Genomic DNA, 21,900 nt, shown 5'->3' with positions numbered 1-21,900 from the left:
AACTGGAAAGTTTTATAAATCTTGATCCTTGTCACTGAGGAAAGGTGGTACTAGTGGACGCTTTCTAAAATGTTTGACGATTTTCAACATCTATCCAGTTAGTTGAGGAACTGTTTATCTTGTGTATCTCATTTCTTGGATGTCTAACATTCTTCGACGTAGCGACAGAGATCATTCTTGCATCGCTGACCACTAGTTTATGCCTCTTAAGTTGAAATTTTATCACGTTAAAATTTGATTTTTCTGCATTCGTTTCATAGTTTTGGGAGGTTTTGAGACCAATTTTCATACCTTTAATTTGGGGGTTCAATGACAAGCTTTTTTGTGCTTTGAGACTTGATCTATTCGTTAGGGTAAGTGATCTCGCCAAGTTGTCAAACTAGAACCAAAAAGAAGCACACACCATAAGCAACGGTCAAGGAATATGCACAGACCTCTGTGACCTCGATGTACCATAGATAAGACCATACAGCATCCCTATAAGAATAGCTAAGCAGCTAACCGGTCGTTAGGTGCATGTTATCGTCCATAGCGTGCCCATAAACGGTCATCCTACCGTCTGCCTGGCCTGTCTAACGGCTAGAGTTGCAGCCCTTTTCCTTAGAGGGGTTCATTGGGAATTCTGATCCCTCACCCTTATGCGAACATTTGGGATCTGAACTAAGATTACAACCATATTGAGATACATAGAGACAGGGGCAATAACAAGTGCTGACAGTTATGAACGACGTTCAAGGGCAAAAGATCAAATTTCGTCTTTCTGGAAACTTCATGAATATCGTTGGCTGTAGATCCAAAAGTTTAGAGTATTCCGAGGTAAAATGATTACAACCATATTGAGATACATAGAGACACGGGCAATAACAAGTGCTGACAGTTATAAACGGCGTTCAAAGGCAAAAGATCAGATTTCTTCTTTCTGGAAACTTCATGAACATCGTTGCTTTTAGATCCGAAAGTTTAAAGTGTATGCGAGGTAAAATGATTACAACCATATTGAGATACATAGACACGGGCAAAAATAAGTGCTGACAGTTATAAACGACGTTCAAGGGCAAAATATCGGATTTCGTCTTTCTGGAAACTTCATGAACATCGTTGGCTGTTGATACGAAAGTTTGGAGTGTATGCGAGGTAAAATGATTCATCAACTATCTCATTGACTTGTGCTTGGGACTGGAAATGGCGCTGTGATATTTAAAGTTCATATGCATATGGGGACATGTCCTTTCGCTCGGTACTGATGGGCCATGTATCTTGTAGGGCAGTATGAACGCATTTTGAGATGAGCTACACTAGGGGATATACATCAAAGTCATATAGGACTAGAAAGGGCACTGTGTTGTTGCTATTTTTTCAAATAATTGCATTACGTTCGTTTGATCTGACTCTTGTAATGTCTAGTGGCACATAGGGCAGAAATTGTCCTTGTTGTTTCAGTAGCTGGGTATCTCTTTTTGCAGAGAAGGCTTGCTAGTCATTTCCCTTGAACAGGCTTGAGGCACCTCCTCGAACACGGGACCCCCATTTTCTGTCCGTCCGAAAGATGGGGCAGCCCCAACCAAGATTCCCTACCCAAGATTGAACTTGGGTCTTCCAGTTACTAATTAGAACCAAGAATTCAACTGTGAGGTGTACCAGTTGAGCTACAGGGACATCCAGAATTGCGCACACAGTATAGTAAAAATATAACGTTAACGTTACGTGGTTTTGTTTTTGACAAAGCTACACTAATGCATTTCCGTCCTACCCTGACAATAGCTTTAGTGAGAGACAGTTGTGTGGCACTGAGATTTGATAAAATTCCTTGCGACGTGTTCTCCAAGTTGCGACCTAGCTTTCTGTGGTGCTTCATTTTGTGTCACCGAGTGACGCTGAGGAAAGTTGGCGGGGACAGTGACGTATCGCACCGCCCAGACGTGTTGGATGGTGCTCAATACGGAAAGGTTGAGGGCAGGGAGATCTGTTGGATAGGCACTCATCATGTGCGCCGTTTCTGTCGAGTGGAAGTCATAGAGGATGACCTATGCGCGTGAGGTCAGGGTGAGACCTTTACAGCAGGCGGCTGTATATAACTCTTCGTGAGAAGCTGATAATTTGCCAACTCGGCGAAGGTCGGGTCAAAGGGTCTGCAACGATTGGGGAATGGGACCTGAAACAGATATATTGTTAGTGGGCTTAATTTTTCTGCGATGCCGATATCATCAGGCATTCTCTATGTAGCTTATTTGGAACGAAATTATTTCTTCTTTTTTTTCATTCAGGAAATGTCACGTTGGGACCTAAAACAGATACATTGTTAGTGGGCTTAATTTTTCTGCGATACCGATATCATCAGGCATTCGCTATGTAGCTTATTTGGAACGAAATTATTTCTTTTTTTCATTCAGGAAATGTCACGCTGGGACCTAAAACAGATACATTGTTAGTGGGCTCAACTTTCGTACCATACAGATATTGTCAGATATTCGCTATGTAGTATGTTGTCGTGCTGAAGTGTTAATTTGAAACGAAAGTATTTCTATTTATTTTTCTCAGGAAAAGTCACGTTACATGTGCCGTTGTCACAGCTTGCACCACTCTAATAGATTGAAAAAAACATGGGTATGGTTATTGAATGATCACTTTGACAAACGTGAAAAATGGCAGCCTAAAATGTCTACAGTCTTGATGAATGACGCTCCATATACAGTTAATCCTGGTCATAAATTCTGACCAAATTCCCCAAATGCATCGGCTGCTGGAAGAATTCGCCTCTAGGCAAGATTGAAGTGCGCAGGCGCGGTAAGAACAGGTGTACGGATGTCCCGGATGTATGCGGTTGGACGGAAATCTCCACTGAAAGACTAAGTGTAACATTATTAGATCCGAGCGAAAAATCAAATGCTTACTTTAAGCAAAGATTTATACCTTAAAACTTTGAGGCATAGAACTAGAGTAAGTAGTATGCTTCAGGCGTACACCAAGCTCAGCAAAGGCATTATGGTGTTGATGAAATGCCTTTCAACATAAATCCCGCAAATCCAGGATGCGATACGCTAGCGATTGTTTTGGATCTAGACAATTGTAATGAATAGCCAGATTGTGACCGTGAAGAATGAAAATAGATTTCGCTCAAGTATGAGCGAACGTGGGAGTAATACTAAACGTTAAACTGTTGAACTCATGTTTGATGGAAAGTGGAAGGAAGCTTAGTACACATGTATTTGAATCGCATCAAGAGTTTGACTTGAGTTGTCCTCTTTCAAAGTATTATGCACACAAATTCCCACTGCAGTTCCAGAAAAGCAGCTAGGGGTACAAAACCTACACCACTTACATGTCCAGAACACGAGATATCCAAACAGAAAATTCCGCTGCAGCACCACAGAAAACCGCTAGGAGGCCCATTATCGAATTTGACCTTTGTTTCCCCAACTTCTACCCACATACCAAATATATTTAGGATTCATATACAGCTTCTGCTCGCGACAAACAGACACACACGGCACCGAAAATATAACCTTCTTGGCGAAAGTAAAAAGTGATATACGGTTCAATGTATACGACGACATAGGCGATACAATACATCTCGTGGATTTTCCATTGTAGTCATATAACGGTTAGCGCTAATCAATCGAACACCGCACACTCGAAAAATTGAATTGCGGAAACCGAATCGATAGATTCCGTACGGAGAGCCTAGCGGGCTCACCAAGGGAGATCGACCGAAGAAAAAGAGCGTGGTGTCATTTATTTCCTGTCAATTTGATTCGTTTTTAATGCCAACTCGCCTCAGTTGGTGGCGTTGGCTCTCCGAGGGATAAGATGCCACTAAACCCGTGGACCTCAGCGTTCCACAAAACATTAATACACAGTAATTTGGCGCCCGCCCGATCTAGCTAAAACGCGAGTAGAATACCAATCCCGATCCCAAAGCCCAGCACAAGTCCATCAAAACGCAGAGATGGCAAAACATGAAAATGCAAATATTTGACGGGCCCCTCTCGCTGATTGGTCGTACCGCTTAATGCCTTTCTGTCATTGGTTGAACTGCTAATTGCCGAGATATCATTGGCTGAACGTGCTATCATTGGTTGAAACAAGAACATACAATCATGCACCCAGTCTCTCTGATTGGTCGAACCACTAATTGCCATTCTATCATTGGTTGAGCTGCTAATTGCCGAGATATCATTGGCTGAACGTGCTATCATTGATTGAAACAAGAACATGCAACCATACACCAACCCTCTATGATTGGTCGAACCGTTAGTTGTCATGCTTTCATCGGTTGAATTGCTAATTGTGATGGACAGCCGAGATTGGCCTTAAGCTTGTTTCAACCCTTTGAAGAACTCATAATATACGGCTATCTGTATGTGTCTTAAGATAAGGTATAATTACCTTATTTGGGCTTTTCGCAAAGGAACTTGGGCGTGTAATAAAGGTTTTATTCTGCCATATCTATCCTCCGTGCCCTCTTACAACATTGCCGCAAGGTGCTCACATTTCTTCTGCTACGGCTGACGTGTCTCTAGGGATGTTGAGAATACTCAATGATATGTCTTCAAAGGGAACTGAGATTGTTTAAGGGCGAGTTAAGATGGTATCTTAGGCGTGCATATCAAATACTTCAATCTCTCGTCTGGAGGAGGACTCACTTGTGGTACTCATACTTTTTTTTAAACCTCTACATCCTTCCGAAGTTTTCAAAGTATTCTTGAAACTCTTTTGAAATTCCAAAGTTTTCTTTCTTTTTTTTTTTTGGTGGGAAATGAATATATGTTAGCATGAAGAGGGATGCTAGACTAGGGGATGTCCCTGTAGCTCAACTGGTAGCGGCCTCGCAATCGGCTTCTAACTATTTGGTAATATGGAATACCTGGTTCAATCCTGGGTAGGGTATCTCGGTTGGGGCTGCACCCGTCCTTCGGAAGGGACGTGAAATAGGGGTCCCTTGTTCGAGAAGGTGCCTCGAGCACGTAACAGGGGAATGGCTAGCAACCCGTCCAAATATACCTAGAGAAACTACAAGAAAACCTGCTGTCTATGTGCAATTGAAGCACTAAAGATTTGAGGGCAAAAATCACATGTACACGCACAGACGAACACAACCGCGCACCGAAACATAACCTTCTTAGTGAAGGTAAGAAATCCTCGGCAAAGGAATCGGTATTGTTGAACCTTCCCACGTCAGACGTCCATCTGACATGCTCTCTGGGCTTTCCTATCATTTGAAGAGCTTGCCAGACTTTCCTCTTCCATTCGCGCGTCTTACTCCTAACACCATTCATGTTTGGGGCATCGGTGACTTGATTTTTGATGCACTGCGCGTTCTAAAAGTCCATAATGGACCATTCGCTGAACCAGTTTCGGGTTTCCGCGTAGTAATGGGTAAAAAACGAAGATTAACGTCGAGGAAAGAATCGTTTCGTGCTCATGCGTAGGAGGTGGGATGACCCCGTGATACGACCTACGTCACGTACATATGTCTTGTCACCTGTGAGCGAGCTTCTGCGGGGACGAAATTGGTTCCGATACTGCAATAAAGCGTTAATAATAAAGCATTGGCGCTTCTCTTCAAAATGATGGCGTGGTTTTATATGAGGCAGCCAGGACCGGTGCAGTGGCCAGGAGAGTAGAGTGTACGCCTTGAATTTGTGAACTAGCCCCTTGCTGTTTTCATCACACGAATCGTAAGTTGTGTGCGCAAGGGTAATCAAAACTATGATGGGCGCCGCCCTATGCACCATCAGTTTCCAACACATTCTCCCCATGTCTGTTGCAGTATAACATCGTTCTGGTACAATATATGATAGTTATAAAGTTGTGTTGGAAACATCAGTGTCCTTATGCATTTCAGTTTTATTTGTTTTCTCTCTTTAGCCGAAATCTACGAAGAAAAGAAAGAATCCCTTTTTATCGGACCCTTTATTGAAAACACAGTATTGACTTTCTTAAGCCTTATTGATCACATGACAAACCACACCGTTGCTCATCACTCTTGTCAGTTAACGGTTGCGTAAGACAACCAAAAGCTCCGACTCTGATCACACGCCGCTATTTTCGTCGCCAAGTAACGATTTTTCCACTCCATCTAATGATAGGACTAATCTATTAGGAAAGACCCTTCCTGGTAAAAAGTAAGAAGAGAAATGAAACTGTCAGTTAAGATAAACACGAGAGACCATGGCGACAAGACATGTACATTACTTTTGTATTCTACTCGGAATACTGACTCTAACCATTGGGAACAGAAAGAGGACCTCTGTCTCTGTGTCTATGGAAATGCTTGAAGTGCGCAAGAGCTTAGTTGACGAAAAAGGCTTTGTTCCTTTCCTCGAAGGAGACTTGCTGGCCATTACCGCCATTAACTAGGCAGAAGCCGTGCGTAGTTAAAGGACTACAAAGCTCCAAAACTTCTGACTCAATACTAGCTGTGCCGTTACGTAAAAGGCGAAATTTTTGCGGCTTTCGCGGCGACCTTTATTTTCCTGCAAAACCATTGCAAATTTTGCGTCGTCTTCTTTCCATCTACGCCCTTGTTCTAATAACCCACCTCGAAAATAGCACGTCGTGAACATTGCTCCATGTACAGTACCTCTTAACCAGACCACAAGAAAGCCTAGCTTGCTCTCAATACCGTATGATGACGTGTAAGCTTCTGATTGGCTGCCGTAATAATCCAAGATAATTGTAATCGACGTACCGTCTAACGCTCCAGCTAGGTGCGTTCATCTCTGTCAAGTGCGCAGCAGTTAACTGCCACGAATTTGCCATTATCCTTATTGTTATCGATGAGCTCTTTTGAAAAACAAGACCACAATGAAATGAGGTGCCATTAGCAATCTCCTCACGTCTTTGATGAGAGTTTAGCAAAGATTCTCCTGCAGCTATGAATAGAAAACAAGCAAACATACAAAATGATAAGCAAAGCAAATAAAATCATGGCCACAAATATACTCGGAACCAGAATCTTCGGTATGGTGTCCTCGCGGAATCACGTGGGGTTTAAGACGTCTCGCGCGAGTTTGTACGATGCATTGTATACACCTGCTATATGTACTAGTAGTATATGTTCGAACACAGAATGGTCCCTTTTTGAAACACAGAATGGTCCGTTTATAATTGGGGTATAACAAGATCAGTAAAAAAAGTAGGAAGCCTAGACAAAAGAGACAAGAGTTTTTTTGGCTGTTTTGATTTTTTTGTCAACATTTTAAATCACATACAAGAGAAGAAGGAAAGAAAAAGGGATGTGTCAAGCTACCCAAGACAGGTTACTCTTGTCCGCTGAGCTCCCACCAACCTACTCCTGCCAACTTGACACATCCAAATAGAATAAAGACATAACAAAACGTACAAGACAGACAGTTTGTACCAGTAGACTGATGCGACTAGAGGGAAGCAGCGGACTAAAAGGTCCTGTCAGGTGCACAAACAGCTGGGAATTCTCACAGCCGAACAGTGCCCTAATGCACCTGTTTCCCCGTGCCCATACTGGACCACCGTGACTTGTGGCAGTCCCACAGCGGTCTTACACGTGCCATTTGTGATAAGCATCGGCACGCGTGTGACACGCATGGAAAATTCCTTCCCGCTAAGCTAACCATAATAAACGTTTGGGACTCTTTTCCCTTGTTAGTCTCGGAAGGTTTTTTTTTATCTCAACGACCATGCAGTGAGTGATTGACTGAAAACTAAATAGAAGCAAAATGACCAACTGAGTGATTGATGGAAAACTAGATAGAAGCAAAATGACTGTCGTAAAACAACCGATCACTTTGTCTTAAAAATGAAGTTAGACGCAAACTTCTGTGAACTGGACGTTCTCTGAATTCGTAACGGAAACTATGGGACCCGAAATATCGGCTTACTTGTTTTCTATATAGCCACCAACTGAGAACTTTCAGTATGCAAGCACTCTATACCTGGATCGTAACTGAACACTTCCTGTGAGCAGGTATCTTGAGATTCAATCTAAAGATTCTACAACAAAATATCCTTGACATTTTCCTTCTTGCCCCCGTGACGGAAGGAAATGTATTAGGTTCCGTTCCGAGATTCGTTCTGATGCTATCACCACACCGCCTGCAGCGGTCCCAATAATGCACTTTCCGCTAAGCAGATACCATCAGGGCAACGGACGCAAAGGAAATCTATCTACGTGTTTCTGTTAGAAGAGATAGCCGAGTTAGCGGCACAGAAAAACAAATCTTTACTACTTCGTTCGTTTGTTACGACCCTTGTTGTACCCAGTGGTACATAGGGCGGCAAGTAGCAGGGTATATTTTACTTACTGGCTTTTTCCTTTTAATGTTCTTGAAGCCTTTTTATGTCCCTTCCGAAAGACGGGTGCAGACCCAGCCGAGATGCCCTACCCGGGATTGAACCGTGGTCTCCGAAAGACTACTATGATTGTATCAATTTCGCGGTAGCAGAAAAATAACTTTCGCGGTAGTTTTAAGTTCGCGGTAGCACCATGCACTGTAGTCTCTTACTGCCATGGAAAAATGTTCGCGGTGGTTTTAAGTTCACGCGTACGGTGAAGCGGCCACCGCGAAAACCCCGCGGACATTAAACTACTGCGAAAGTTTCTGCATTTACAGTAACTTGTTATAACTAATTTCAACTGTTAGGCTGCTACCAACTTTTTCAATCAGTTGCTTTTACTACTTTATACATTTTAACTTTCAAAGCCTGTAATTCCATGAGATAAAATCTTAGACATTAAAGGGTATTCAGGACAATGTCGCCTATGTGAAAATTGGTGTACGCAGATCGTGCAGAGTTATTCTATCAAAAAAGTTACATTTCCACTGTGGGAGGTTGAACTTAGACATTCAATTTTCTATCCCACACGAGGGAACCGGTAGTATAACGGTTTATCACGGTTGCTGTGCATGAACATGAAGAGTGTTAATTAAATCCCGTGCTCTTTATTATACCGGAGATAAAGAGTTGGGAGAGCAATATGCCAAATAGGATAATAGCGTTATCTTTTTCTCGCAGACGGTCTGTCCTAGGAGACCCCCTGCCAATAGAGGACGCATCAGTAGTGAGTGAACGGTGACATGGGCGTTACGCCTCGCCGGTATTCTTCAATTTTGCCGGGAGCTTGTGGTGCGGTGAGGCGGCGCTATCTTGGGGGTACAAACGGCAATGTTACGGCGCTGATAGCTTAGATTCTTAAGGTAATGAAAGTTAAGGCTTTCAATCTTCTCAAATGGGTGCGCTCGCCTTTTGGATGTCATGGATCCTTTGTGAGCAACTGTATGATAGCGTTTGCTCGACAAAGTATATCTCGGGCATTGTTAAAAAGTTAAGAGTACATGTAAATCTTTTGACGTTGCTTTCTTTCTTTGTCAAGGATTGCCTCAAACACTTCAGATCACGAAATAAGATCTTTCAGTACACATTAAAGCATGCGTAAAGGTGCGGTTCTATACCATTACGTATTGTTTACGCGTGCTTTGCGCGTGCTGAAAGAACAGCTTCCATGTAATGAAACACCTTTACGTATGATTCACGAATGTTTTGCGTGCGCTGAAAGAACAGATTTTGTGCTATGAATTCCTTTACGTATTGTTTACGAATGCTTGAAGTGTGCTGAAAGAATAGATTCCGTGTTGTAAACTAGCTTTACGTATGGTTTACGAATGTTTTGCGTGTGCTGAAAGAACAGATTACGTGTAATGAAATGCCCTTTCGCATGGTTTACGAACGTTTTGCCTGTGCTTCAATAACCGATTTCGTGTAATGAAATACCTTTACATATGGTTTACGAATACCTCACACGTGCTTAAAGAACAGATTTCGTATAGCGAAAGGTGAGGCATTTTACGTTGAGTCTGAAATGTCAAAGAGTTAAGCTGTTAAAGCTTTCTATATGGTAATACGCCACTGTTTTAAGTAAGGGGCGCGCTATTTCTCGCTGGATTACTGGTGAAATGGGTGACTAGGCTTATAGATCAGCACTATAGTCGGCTGAAAGGAAATAAAAGACGGGAGCGAAACCCCATCTTCTCAGGAAGCTTCACCGGTTGGACTGTGTCACGGATGTTTTTACGCGTCTAGACTACGGAAAATATTAGGGAAAATCAAAATGTTTAGTTGTAACACAGTACTAGCTAATATTATACTCTGTGAATATATCATTGTACTTTATTGTGCAAGCGGTAGATAGTTATGAAATAACCAATTCAAAGTAGAACACTATCTGAGACCTGTGTATAACTGTGTGTTGTCACGTGACGATGTCCATCAAACGTCACGTGACAAAGAAACTCCTAGATGAGACCTCCGAGTTGACAAAGAGACAGAGTTCGTCTCGAAAGCTTCCCCAAGCTAATTGAACTTTAGTTGTGAGCAATTCAAAGTACTTAAAATGTGGCGAAAAATGCCATTTTTGGAAAGAAAGAGATACCTATGTAAGATATTTACATTTCATTTAATGTTTTGTTTTACTTCTGAAAGCTGTATTCGCTTAGTATCAAAATTCAATAATCTTTGAGATGTCTTACGTATACTACCACTAAATAACTACATGAGACGCATGAAACTCTATTGGAACAATTCCATTTCATGTCACCTTTCTGGGGGCATTCTGGAATCTATGACGTAACCCTCTGGTAGTGTCCCTGACGTACCCAGCATTCAAATGCCAGAACTGTGGACATACACGACTACAAACAAACATACCTCACGATTACCATACGTTTCTTCCCACGTAGGTAATTATGCATGCACTTTGTTTGATTTAAATATTTAGAGATCGAAACTGTCCCCAAGGGTTGCGAATATGTGCATAACCAACACTAGTAGTCTATATGATAAACAACGTTCGATCTAAAAGGTCGTCATATGACCGTTAGGGCAAAAAGGTTAAACCCTGTTTTAATCTCCGGCCACGTCTCACTAATCTTCATTAATCTCGAGCGTGATTTATAATCTGTTAATGAGCCAACTTCCCTCTATATCTAATGATGAATCGCTTGGAGTATTAGATGCAATGACGACATTCATTTACAGTGCCTTTAACACAGTGGTATATTCCTACGGGGTTAATATCTTTCACGTTACCTCACGTTACCTCAATTCTACAGAATTCTTTGTATTCAATAACTTTTCCAGGTACGTAGACAAGATAATAAATCTTCCCTCCTTGCAAAGATCGATTCGTCTTAATGGAAAATCTGCCAAACTCTGAAGAACGTGATGTCCCGGTTTAATATAAAGTTTGCGAAAGTGAAGAAGCGCTTGGCATTTAAGCACCTGCCAAAAAGAATCCATAAGAGGCCTTTAGACATTAAGGTGTACACGAGTGGGCCTTTTGAAAGACGTGCAGAGGCTCTTGAAGGGAAATCAGAGATCAGAAGATCTAGGGATGGTGGAGGGGGTTTTGGTGAGATTGGCAGGTATTGAGTCGGAAAGATATGCGGTTTTCAGTCCTATTCTGTGCTATACAATAATGTTTTTATTCAAGAGCATTTCGCAGCCCAAGGGCTGAATTGCATATTCTGTACAGTTAAAACATGTGAAACCCGGACAGATCTTATATATATGATTATAAAAATAGATGTACACACACATTCAATGAAAACAAAAATATAAGCAAAGATCCTGGTCGGTCATATTTAAAAGTTGAACAAGGTCGGGAAGTGGTCGTTTATAAGAGTATAGTACAGTGTGTACAGGTAACTCGTCAACTTTTATGTTCTGTTCTGTTCTCTATACAGCTGGAACAAGTCAAATGCATTTTGAAAATTCCTGAAACATGAGCAAACACAAAGCAAGAGAGAGACTGGTTTTGAAAAGAACTTCTATAGCCACAAATTTCCATGACTGTCAATATCTAATTATTTCTTCCACTTGGTAGGCCCAATAAGCCAATAACAGTGAGAGATCGTGTAACACAGTGTATCTACAACTAGCGTTCAAAGATGCCGGCTCTAACGATTTTCCATGCGGACTTTCATGTACGCCCGGTGAATCTCAATGATTGACAGTTATTCCCGACGACATGCCTCCCTCAGCGGTGAATGTCCTGACCCTGTGCCGGGTCAGCTCCTGTGTGATATCACTGTTGGAGCGAACTAATACCAGCTGCTTACAGATCACGGAATATTGGCCTCTCTATGCGGAACCAGCATTGATCAATGAAAGATGTGCGTTGTATTAGATGCGCCGTGTTGAACAGTGTTTTTCCGTAACGCTTTTTCCGGACTACAGAGTTGGTGTCTTAGAGCGTGAGTTTTGAAGGCTATTTTTGTATTTTTGGACAGCCGAGATAAAAATCATGGCAAAGATAACGCTAGTTCACCTTTATCCGTGGGATAACCTAAATCCGTTGTATTTAAAAACAGTCTTATTCTGCAACGTTTTTCCGGACTACACAGTTTATACAGTCTGTAAGCGTGAGTTTTTATGGTTATAGTTGTATTTTGGACGGCAGAGATAAAATCGTGTCAAAGATAACGCTAGTTCACCTTTATCCGTTGGATAACTTATATCCGATGTATTTAAAAACCGGGTTTTAAGGTTATCCTCAAGACGGTGGTTTCAAATGTCAATATTTTCAATATATGACAATAGAAAAATATTTTGCTGTTTAAAATTAACAACCGTCTGTACATTTGATATCCCATGTTTTTAGATACATTGGATGTAGGTTACCCCGTGGATAAAGGTATAAGATATGTAATATCATTACATATCTTGATCATCAAAAGACGTTCTCACCACTAAGTGCTGCTCCAGATTTCACAATTTGAATTCAACGCTAAGTGTTAAATCGCATCTTCTGAAAAATCGGATGTTGAACCAGAAATGACTATAAAAGCATACAGCACGCGTGAACAGCATGCTCAGATAACTCACTGTCATATATATCCAACGTTATACACGTAACGTTATATTGGTTCGGCCTTGGCATTACTTGTATTGGGGTTTTTGCGAAGGTAGCGATGCTTGTGCGCATAAAAACCGTGACAATTACGTTCGCGTTCTGTGGACCTTGTATACCTAGTATTTCATACATTTGCCAAGAAAGTTATTTTTTGTAGCGTTTGCATGTATGTCATTATGTAGGCAGCAATGTTTATATGCATTTAATTTGCGGTTTGGAGGCATAACTGAAAAAAAAGGTATGGATGAATTGTATGTGATTATGTTCTATCAAAGAAATGTTTTGATTTTGAGCCAAACCGCCCCCCCCCTCCTCCGACAGTTTCCGGTACTGTCGCAGAACTTCCGGTTTTGAAATCGCAGAACTTCCGGTTTTGAAATCTCATATTTTGGACAAGCTATTTTTGAATGCTAGATAGTCCTTGTACATGTGCTTGGGAAAAAGTTACATAAGTTTGGGCCATCTTGTAGCTCTCTTAGAGAATGCATGGGGTGTTTTAGTGGTAGACCTTGAAACAGGATAAGTGAGGAAGTCATGAGTGATTTTGGGTGCATGTAGATAAATCTAGAATCACACATCTTTGAAACACTTTATAACTGTTTTCTATCAAAGACTGTGGAAGCTTAATTGGCTCACTGTAGACCACGTAAACGGATTCTGAAAAATCTATCGGGAATTGTTCCGATTTAGTTGAACAACGCAATAAACAACTACATCTGGTATTGTCAGTTGGCACAGTTTCCTGCATACGGTATGCATTTCTGGCGCACATTTTATCTCTCTGTATCAGTAGTTCACTATTAGGGCCTAGTGAAATATGGTGTGGCTGCGCCAACCAATGGTCCATGCACGGAACATAACTGAAATACATTTTATCAGTCAATGGCCTCACTGCGAGACCGAAAAGGCAAATTATTTCAAGCTTTTGCCACAATTTCGCCGAGCTTTTGCCATTGAAAAGATCACCAAAAGTCTAGTACGTTTTTATCAAAATCACAAAACCCACTTATTTTGCAGAACGTAGGACATTAACCACTGCCTTGAAAGATGATAAGTCAAAACCCCCACGATAGTAAACGTAATACCTTATATATGATTGGGAATTAGTGTTATATACTTTAATTACTTTGAGACAATACGTGTAATTAGCCCTCGGGCATGATTGTGCAAATAAACATCATATTCTAGGTTGTTCTTTCCCCGTTTTAATAACCCCAAATCATGGGTAGATTCAATCAAACCACTGTATCACTATGGTAACAAATAGTCTCACCAAGTTTTTTCAACCTCCTTGGTCTCACCACATTACATGTAAATTCATATCCGTGTACATGTAAGGTTTATATCATTATTTCAAGGTCAATAACATTGTTATCAAAATCATATTGCCACGCATGTAGATACCAGACCCTCTGTCATTAATGTTGGAAAATAAAAAGCCGTTGATCATTCCAAAGATATGATGCAACGTTAACTGATGCGAAGCAAAATCTAATCCAATAATGGCACATAGTGTAATCAAATGCTTGTCATATCCCCAGTCATATCGTAATATTTCTTGCCAGTTGTACATATTCGTTTCCATTGTAGGTTGATTTATAAAATGTGTATTGTATTATTGTGTTTTACAGATAGAGGAATATGGAGTGATCCATGCGGGCCTGACTTTGCGAGAGGACAAGGGAAAGAAAATGGCGTCTGAGCTTGAGGGCCTACCATCATCATCATCATGAAGTTACCCGGATGTAGAATGGAAGCGAGGCCGACGGTACGCTCTTCGTTTTCTGATGTTGATAGAAGTTCCTAGGTTTATGATACACGTATGGCATATTCAATTCGCTTTCAAAAACTATTGCAATAGGGTATATGTTGATATCAAAAACACGGAAGAAATTCTCGATTGTACGGTAATTCATTAATAATGCTTTGGCCAATAATTGTGGCAGAAAAGATATCGAATCTGCAGACAATCAATAATCTGCTAGGTGTACGCAGATTACACAAAGTCACAATCAGAAAGTTTACAGGGTAGAATTTAATGAAAAGTCATCAATTTGTCACGTTTGAATGTTTTTGCCAAGGATACGCAATTAGTTTTGATTGATCACAAAGTTTTACAGTCACTAATCACTTTTGTGGTAATGAAGTGTAATCGATTATTTCGACCGAAAATTCCCTCTTGATGACCAAAATAGCCACCAGACAAATTAATTACGTTAGAGACTAAACACAATTTGCTCCAAGAAATTCCTCTCAAGGTCTTTAGCATCTCACAATACGTATACTCTTTCGCAGCGCTGTACAAAATACAGTCTTTAAGCATACCTTAAACCATGCATAAAGGTCCCTTTTCTTCATGCAATTGAGGAAGCAGAACATTTCCGTTGAATTTCGAAATCCATAAAATGGAAGCGTATTCCTATCTACACGTAAATTACGTTCCCTCGCGGATCCAAATCTCTGTAATAAAACGGAAGAACTCTCACCGGGGTTCCGAGTTGATTTTAATTTCCTAACTTCTGAGAGAGAGACAACTACTGAGAGTAGTCTGTTTGGTAAATCCTCGCCAAGGGCGCTACGCGTTGCTCCTCCATCAAGGGATTGGACAAGTGTCACCTTCCCATTTACAAGCAACATATTATAGGGTGCGAAACCGTCGAAATGGCGTTCTTACCGCCTTCCACGTCACTTGCACCTGAAGGGGGGGATTAGTTGGTAATGCTATAGAACTCCGTGGATTGGATCCCAGGGCGAGGGGAGCTATTAGAGGCGGCGATACTGGCGCTGCGCCCCGCTACCGGGTTTTAGAGCGCCGTTTCGGGATACTTCCCGCCAAGTCTTCATTGATTTCGGCAAACGATAACTACCGGTGGCCAGCGGGTAGCTTATCCAGCCCGCTATACGTCGTCCTTCATCGCAGAATCAGAAAATTCTTTCCCTAGTCTCCTAATGTATTTCCTGCTCAACACATGCATCTTGTATTATGCGAGGGGGTTTAAAGGACTTTGTGCCATTCGTTCTACGATAAAGCCGATGGCGCGGCATTGGAAGTGAGTGCTTTGTGATTGATGTTTCTGTTTTTGTGAGCACGGAAGCGTGAATAACTATTGTATATGAAAGTATCGGGTAAGTACAAGCAGAGCCAAATTGAATGGAATACATGAATGCATTAATACTGTGGCGGAGGAAGGTTTATGACGTATACACGCCTCGCCATCTGTTGAATCTGATTGGATAGAATTAATCAAATTAGCGGAGTCTGCCCTTGCTTGTATCATGTGGTATGATCTATCGCTTGTGGTGACATCTGTTTTGGAATGGAATTCGTCCTAACCGATTACGCAGTGTTTTCAGGCAAGGACGGGGGTCTAAAATTAGGAGACGAGCTCGCCATGTGTCTAGAGGAGTCAGATATTACTAAATATAGTTAACGGATCGTTAGTGGCGAATGTGACAGGTGCAGAGTAAGATCTCGAGATTAAACCAATCAAATCTCTCCGGTCCCAGGGTCCCAGAGGCGGGACAACTGTCCCGGGGCAGAAACACAAAGGGCGACCTCACAAATTAGTAAGGAAAGGCCCGTATGGCATAGCACATCAATTTCTGTCAGTCACCGGACCGCAAAAAGGTTCACAATAACGCAGACGTTGTGCATTTTTCAGGAAAGGATTCGGCTTTTATGGATATCTAGATCTTGACAGTGGGATTTGAGTGGCACTCATGTTTGTGCGGCAGAAGTCACAAAAGTCGCAAGGTGGCAGTTTTAACCGGTCGTTTTGTCCGAAGTTGCCGTTTGCCCTAGCATCGCGCAGACTGGTTACAGAATGTGTCCTTGTTCTGACAAGTACCTCAGCATTACAGTGACCTCAATACATGAAAAAGCAAGTACATCAATGATATACTAAAGAGATACTAGAAACACTTATTTAACAAGACAGTGACAGAACGGACAGTCCGTATGATACCAGACGTCCTGGGGTGAAGGCGTGCCCGTGGTTAATCTAACCGCGTGATCCGCGACGGACACAGACAGAGGGGACACTCGGTCACACTGCTGTTAGCACCCCGTCCATGGGGCCGTGCCATCCGATATATGGTTCAGCACACACGTCTGAATAAACAGTGATAATCACATCTGTGGTGAACGACTTTTGACGAAAGGTCAAATTAGAGCCAATAATATATCAACTGGCCTGATGACTAAAATGTATACAATTTTTTATGATTGACTAACTAGATATAGACAGTTGATTTTATTCACTAATATTATTTAATTCTTGGGCCTAGCCATGTTTTTTTTGTAAAATGCAATGTTTTCTGTAGCTAAGCCCAAGGGCTTTATATAGCGTCCTTGCTAAGCGCAATCATTTTAATCCAAAATATGAGTAATGTTTCAGGAATGCATATTTAGTCGCAGTGCTGGTGGCGTAACAGTCACCAACACATTCCATAGCATCTATAAATAGCAGTTGAACTTGAAGCTGCATGTCTGTCTGATATAGTCGAAATAATTTGCAATCTTTAGGCTAAGTGAAGCTGACGGTATACCCGATGATTAGAACTTGTCAGCTCCAAGATCACGTGACTCTCGCGTGATCTATGACGAGAGCTATTGACAAGTTACCTCTCTTTCTCCCCCTCCCCAATCTTCCGCTATACCCCATCTTCTCTTATATATTCCCACCACCACTTCTGTCTCCAATGTTTCCCTGTATCCTTCTGTTTTCTCTCTGCTGATTTTGTTTGTTATCAGTTACTTGTTTCTTTCATGTCGACTTGTTTGTGATTTATTTTTGACCACCATTTCACCATGATGCTTATAATTGTCATGTTTACAACAAAGATAACAACAATGTGCCTCACCGATTCATATATGAATATATATTCTAAATGTAGACCTGATACCCATGTCTCTGATGACGGATATTACGTACAATGACGTCACATACTAATATCATTGTGATATGAACTCATCCCTTCATTTAACATATCCTGTATGTAAAACAATACACGTACCACCATCTATGTTCACAGCCATGGTAAGGCTAAACGTGCGTAGTGTGTTTCACTTTAGATTGCATTCTGCACTGTTACAAACTTACCAACACTGTGTGTTTACCTGTACCTAACGCAATTTAGCATTCATGTAGGTCTAGAGCACAGCACTCCCCGTAGTTTAGAGTCACCAATCGTGCACACTGTCTTCTCTCCCTAGTGGAGAGGGATAGAGCACGTTCTCTTCATGCACTCCTTAGCAACCGTTAGCACTGTACCCTTTCGTCTCATCTCATGTAACAACTACCACTCTACATTCTCACTACTATTATCACTTCAAGCATGACGCACTCTTCCTCTGAAATTTCAAAAGCTACCGCCAGCGAGCTACCAGCATGTACAATGAAGACCATTGTCATTTCTATCCCAATCCCGATCCAAGAAATACATCTTACGAAAATTTTCCCGGCACCCTTTTCATGAGTCCCACCATGCTTTGCTTCTTCCGGCCACAGTGTACCAGACATTCTCCCAGCATTCCTTGTACTTCCGTTGTCTGTTTTCCTCGCGACTTTTCCTCAAGGTCAACTCGTGTTCTTTCCTGCGTCTTCTCTCTCTTTCCTCTTGCTATTCACTCTGGTGTTTGGCGTATTTCTTGAATGAAGGGCCAAGAAGGCTCTAGTGATTACTTTACCAGTCTTTCCGCTTCCCTTCTCATCTCTGTGCGAATCTCTTCAACATCTCTGTGTCGCTGTGTCTATTTCCCGCCATTTCTCTCTCTCTTTCTCTCTGCCTTCATTGTGTGCTCTACATCTCCACCTGCATACTTCCCTTTACTGTCTCACTCCATACTACTTTTCTGTCTGTCCAGACCTTACCTACTGTTACACCGACTTTTCTGCAAAACCGATGAAGAGCGCCGCTCTAGTGATTATACTTTGCTTTGCAGCTGTCTCTCCCTTTAATTTCTGATTTCTTAAACACCTAAGTCTTTCTTTTCTTTCTCGTCTTTGGAGTGGACCCTTCTAATATTTTCAAACCTTCTTCCTCTATCTTAATACAGATTTGACTAAACCTAACTTAATATTTAAGCAAAGTTTGTTATTCATACTCTTTTAAAGATATCTCAGTCATGGTATCAATGCTGTCGGTTTCCTCAACCCAGTCGTCTGTTCATGTATGCCACCTGGAGCATAGCACATGTACTGCAAGTCTGACGTCATGTGTTCTAATCTCTACGTGTCCTTATTTGATTGGACCACCCCTGCACTCTGCTGCTTAGTTTATTTAACATGGCTGTCCTCTCTCTCAACAACGTACCATGTTCATGTGATATTGAGAATGCTCTTGCATATGACTTGCATAGACCACATTGGTTCCCAGCGTTTTGTTGCACCAATGCATTTCAATTCCTATCTTTTTCTTTCAATATCACAAACATTTAAAGTTGATTTGATCATGGGAAGAGCCATGTAGTGACCTTCCATAAGTTTTACCATTGCCCTAAGTTCTTTAAACTAATCCAAGAACATGTTTATTTCTCCTTGCATCATACATGTATGGAATGGTTTGAAACAAATAAACTGAAACTCCTTTCCTCTATTTCTGAAACTACTAGTACTCCTACAATTGTTCTATTTTTCTTTTTCTAATTCTGTCCTACTTATGTCTACTCTCTTATTCGCCTCTTGCTCCTAGCTGTTAGACTGTATCACTTAACCTCCATCTTTACATACTTTCTTCTTGACTCTGTCTTCTCTTATTGCAAATTGTTCACCTCTTTCTGTCGTGTACTATCATCTGATACTACTCCTCGACTCTATCTGACTTTGCTCTCCTCCTAATACTGCTCATCTTTGATTTATGAATTCTCACCTCGACCTACTGCTCACCTCTCTTTGAATCCTTATCTTCTCTTACGCTCACCTCTTCCTGACTTCTCATCTCGTCCTACCGCTCAGGTTTCTGACCCCTCCCTTCTACTGCTCACCTCAGTCTGACTTCTCCCCTCTTACTGCTCACATTTCTGACTTCTCCTCTTCTACTGCTCACCTCTCTTTGACTTCACCCTTCCTACTGCTCACTTTTGTCTGACTTCTCCACTCTTACTGCTCACCTCTTTCTGACTTCTCCCCTCCTACTGCTCACCTCTTTCTGACTTCTACCTTCCTACTACTCACCTCTTTCTGACTTCTCCCCTCCTATTACTCACCTCCTTCTGACTTCTCCACTCCTACTGCTCACCTCCTTCTGACTTCTCCCTTTCTTCTGTTCACCCTTTTCTGACTTCTCTACTCTTACTGCTCACCTCTTTCTGACTTCTCTACTCTTTCTGCTCACCTCTTTCTGACTTCTCCCTTCCTACTGCTCACCTCTCTTTGACTTCTCTCCTCCTACTGCTCACCACGTTCTGATTTCTTATCTCGTCCTACTGCTCACCTCTCTCTTACTTCTCACCTCCTTCTACTGCTCCCCTCTTTCTGACTTCTCCCCTCCTACTGCTCGCCTCTTTTTCACCTCTCATCTCGTCCTACCGCTCACCTCTTTCTGACTTTTTCCCCTCCTACCGCTCACCTCTATCTGACTTCTCCCCTCGTACTGCTCACCTCTGACTTCTCCCTTCCTACTGCTCACCTCTGACTTCTCCCTATCTTTGACTTCTCCCTTCTTACTGCTCACCTCTTTCTGACTTCTCCTCTGCTTCCTTCTGCTCACCTTTCTCTGACTTCTCCCCCTCTACTGCTCATATCTTTTTGACTTCTCCTCCTACTGCTCACCTTTCTCTGACACCTCGGTTCTTTTATATCTCTTACTACTATTCAGCTTTTCCTAATTTTCCCACCTTTTCTGACTTACTCACCTCTTTCGGATCTGTCCCTATGCATCAGCTCTTTCTGACTTGGTCACCTATTTCTGACTTACTCAGCTCTCTCTGACTTCCTCACCTCTTTTTGACTTCCTCATCTCTTTTTGACTTCCTCACCTCTTTCTGACTTGATCACCCCTGTCTCACTTGCTCAACTCTTTCTGACCTGTTCACTTATTTCCTGTCTGTCCCTCCGGATGAGCTCTTTCTGTCTGACTTCCTCACCTCTTTTCATTCACTCACTTCTGACTTGCTCCGATCTTTCTGACTCTCATCAGCTCTTTCTTACTTGCTTAGTCCTTTCTGACTTGCTCACCTCTTTCTGACTTGCTCCTCTTTTTTTCTTGCTGAACTCTTTCTGACTTGCTCCGTTCTTTCTGACTTGCTCCGTTCTTTCTGACTTGCTCCGTTCTTTCTGACTTGCTCCGTTCTTTCTGACTTGCTCCGTTCTTTCTGACTTGCTCCGTTCTTTCTGACTTACTCAGTTATTTCTGATTTGCTCACCCTTTTTGACTTGTTTACCCCTCTCTGACTTGCTCACCTCTTTCAGACTTGGTCTGTTCTTTCTGACTTGCTCACCTCTTTCCGACTCGCTCAGTTCTTTCTGACTTGCTCACCTCTTTCTGACTTGCTCACCCTTGTCTGACTTGCTCACCTCATTCTGACTTGCTCACCTCTTTCTGACTTGCTCATCTCTGTCTGACTTGCTCACCCTTGTCTGACTTGCTCATCTCTTACTGACTTACCTCTCTCTGACTTGCTCACCTCTTTCTCATCTATCCCTAAGACTCGGCTCTATCTGACCTTCTACGTTACTCCACTTGTTCATCCTTCTTCTTATTGACTGTCTACGGCTCTTTGCTGTTTCCCTGTCCTGTCTTTCAAAAGTCTTGGACATTTTCTCAACTGTCTGACTTTCTGTTCTTCCAACCATGGTTTCTCGTGCAGACTTCTGTCCTTGCTTAGCTGTCATCTGCCACTCATTCGTTTCGTTTCTCCTGCCAATCCTATGTTTTCTATTGCTTTTTGTACCCTTTGCTTCGTTACCCTCTTTGTTTTGGTCTCCCTTTCTTCTTCCTCTACCCGATACCTCTTCTCCTTACCTCACTTTTACGGTTTTCAGGCTCACGCGTGAACAACGCTCAAACAC

At 41.9% G+C, this 21,900-nt stretch overlaps 1 long non-coding RNA gene across 1 annotated transcript in view; it reads left to right on the top strand.

Annotated features, from left to right (window-relative positions):
* The window catches only part of LOC118403364, a 31,077-nt gene extending 11,468 nt beyond the window's left edge, over window positions 1–19,609 (top strand). Inside the window, exon 3 of the long non-coding RNA XR_004829643.1 lies at window positions 14,521–19,609. This is a non-coding gene — a long non-coding RNA (uncharacterized LOC118403364). The remainder of the gene's footprint in view (window positions 1–14,520) is intronic.
* Window positions 19,610–21,900: the final 2,291 nt, after the last annotated feature.

This window comes from Branchiostoma floridae, chromosome 16 (assembly GCF_000003815.2).
Source record: "Branchiostoma floridae strain S238N-H82 chromosome 16, Bfl_VNyyK, whole genome shotgun sequence".
Taxonomy (NCBI): domain Eukaryota; kingdom Metazoa; phylum Chordata; class Leptocardii; order Amphioxiformes; family Branchiostomatidae; genus Branchiostoma; species Branchiostoma floridae.
This window is presented reverse-complemented; position numbering and strand designations above follow the sequence as displayed.